The sequence below is a fragment of the Triticum aestivum genome, chromosome 6D, assembly GCF_018294505.1.
Source record: "Triticum aestivum cultivar Chinese Spring chromosome 6D, IWGSC CS RefSeq v2.1, whole genome shotgun sequence".
Taxonomy (NCBI): domain Eukaryota; kingdom Viridiplantae; phylum Streptophyta; class Magnoliopsida; order Poales; family Poaceae; genus Triticum; species Triticum aestivum.
The window spans coordinates 466,818,548-466,821,629 of NC_057811.1; the positions used below are offsets into that span (position 1 = coordinate 466,818,548).

The 3,082-nt window shown below is 38.1% G+C and overlaps 1 pseudogene; it reads left to right on the plus strand.

The window, feature by feature from the left end:
- Window positions 1-3,082, plus strand: part of LOC123142716 (probable leucine-rich repeat receptor-like protein kinase At2g28990) — a 20,091-nt pseudogene that overhangs the window by 14,527 nt on the left and 2,482 nt on the right.

Genomic DNA, 3,082 nt, shown 5'->3' on the forward strand with positions numbered 1-3,082 from the left:
CACATGAGAGCTTCAATAACTGGATCTCTTTGTACTGGTTGGTCCAAACTTAAGGCATGCGACTGTCACTTGCCGCCAACATCTTATTCAACCTCTATTACAAGGGGTGTAATTTTCACCATTTTCGTTTTTATCTTTCCATTTAATTTTGTCGCAAGAGATGAACTATAAAACTAGGAGTTGTAATGAAGAGAGGCGTTTATCATCTACCCTAATACAAGAACCCTAGGGTCGGCAAGGCGTCTCTTATTACTCATCCCATTTATTTTTTCCAACCTTTTTTCTCTAGATTTTTATCTTTTTGTCTGAAATTTGCCGAGAGATTTAGGGAATTTCTAGTCTAGGTTGTGACAGTGGCCCAGATAATGCGGGGTGCGTTAGGTTGTGAGTATTGCAGCCTAAACTTAGGAGTTGCACTACTGGTTTCACCCCATTAGTGAATCCCATGTAGACGCACACTCAAACGGCGATGGCACTGCCCTGCTACCAGACGGCGGTTGGTGAGCCCCTTGGCTGACGACCTAGTGTGTCTTGATCAGGCGCCCACTTGATGCATCATAGCTTGGGCCTGCTTGAGACACAAACTTCCTTCGACTATACATCTCCTTACTTCAGCCATTGGACCCGTTTATTGTACCTTTGAACATTCTTGAGGAATAAAGACCATGATGTTTGCTAAAAAAACCAAACAATTCCTTAATTCTGCCACAATGCCACCTACCTGGTTTGGTGGAATTGGAATATCTGCATTGAATTGAAATATTCACTAACCTGTCGATAGATGCATATGCTTGACTATCATGATGTCTGCACTAACAATAGATATGTTACCCTCACACAAATTTATTAATGTAACTAATTTGCACTATGTAATCTAGACTTAACCTTGTTTGAGTAACATGGTAGATAGGCCCGAGGCACGAAATCTATATATAGCATTCAAAGAAAAAAATCTTGTTCGGATGATAAAAATTTTACCTTTCCCAGTCGTAGTCGACGCCATCATGAATATCAAGCTTGAGTATGGGGTAAAGAAAAACTGGATGGGTAATCCATGTTTCCCGACCAAGTATGCATGGGACGGTGTGAAATGTAGAAGCACAACTGGTAACACTACGAGGATAGTATCTCTGTGAGTAACTTATTCATAGGTCCTTTATGTTGTATGTAATCATATATATAGCCATTACTTTATGTTGGATTGTCATTTCCTTGCAGAGATCTTTCCAATAGCAGTTTGCGTGGTGTGATATCTAATAAATTTGCATTGCTCACAGCACTTGAATATTTGTAAGTAGCAGGAACACTATTTTATATTTGGTTTTTTGTTACAATATTATTTTTCTTCCTTTCTCCCAGATATTCTTTTCACTCCCATGGGTAGGATAATTGGTGGAGAGCTAAAGTATTATACTATAGTGCATGAATTACTTATATATGTGCCATTTTTTGCATAACTGATCAGTCTCCTCTACCCTCTATTGTTCTATTTCCGTTCCATACAAATTTCAATTAGCTAGTATGAACTAATATCCCCTTTCCAACCTTAATGAGAAAGACCAAGTAGGTCTATAGCCACACAAAATGACTTCATTCGGGGAGTGATTTTTTTATCTACATACATGGAAACCAAGCGTAATTATCCTTCATGGTCCATATTAACTTTCTTGGACTCAACTAAGTAACTATGTCACCGATGCCATAATTTATTCCACTGCTTAATAAAACCTAGTTGCCAAGAAAATAGTGGTTCATTTTGAAACAGCTTAACTAAGATTCGATATACTTACTACCAGCCAAGTCAAACTACTAAATGTCTAAAATGCATTCTTTTTTCTACAGAAATTTGTCAGGTAACAAGCTGAATGGGTCACTTCCAGAACTCCTCTGTAATAATAATGCAAGGTCTCACATTTTCAGGTTTGGGCTTTCCCGTTGACGTTTCCTTTTACATATTGCTCCCTCCGATCCATATTAATTGTTGTACTAAATCACCGACAATTAATATGGATCGGAGGGAGTAATATACATCAAAATGTTGAATGATTCTTTTTTTTGTGAATCATCTTCATGTGATCTATATACATGTACCGGATTCAACATTATTTTGCGCACCAAAATACTCTGTAAACTGACTATATTAAGTAATTTCAGGTACGAATCTGATCAAGACTTGTGCAACCAAACAATTAGTCCATCTCCATCAAGAAGTAGAGCCTTTACCATATCTATTTCAATAGTGGTCCCTCTGCTGGTAGTGGTTGTACTTGTCATTTCATATCTGGTCTGGAGACAGAAAAGAAAACCTAAGAGTAACCATGAGTGTGCTCTTTTATTATTATAACATGCATTAATGATGATTATTATAATTTAAACTATTTTACATTTATGTTATATATCTGACTCTTGCTCCACCAGTTTCTACACATTGCCCTCCTAGAGAGGCAGAAATTGTTAGTGCTCCAGGAAGTAGAAAAGGTCATGCGGAGCACCTGCAAAACACCGAGAATCGACGATTCACTTACAAGGAGCTAGAGAAGTTTACAAATAAGTTTGAACGATTCATTGGACAAGGAGGTTTTGGGCCAGTGCACTATGGTTGTTTAGAAGACAATACTGAGGTTGCTGTCAAGATGCGTTCTGAGGCCTCGTCGCATGGACTCGATGAGTTCTTAGCTGAGGTACCAAATTTAGATCACCTAGAACAGTTCAAGACTATATTGTAACATTCCAATACACATGCCAAGTTGTCTTTCCTCCTTGCTTTAGAAAAAAAATTGAGAGCACGATAGGGGAAGTGGAAGCGACCAAAACAATGTTTACCACAACAATATACTTGCAAAAACAACTCAGTACAACATCCATGTCCCAAATCATCAACATATCAAAGAACCCAAGTATGTCAAGCATCTAATGTCAACACATTATATTGTACCAATCATGAGTAATAGGTATTAAATGCAAAGCAAGCACTTGAGCAGCAACCAATATGACAACAAAAACACCAAATTAATGGAGATATAAGGATTTACATGCGAACCCCATGCGCGGATAAACCATTGGCGGTGGCGAGCAATCTTTT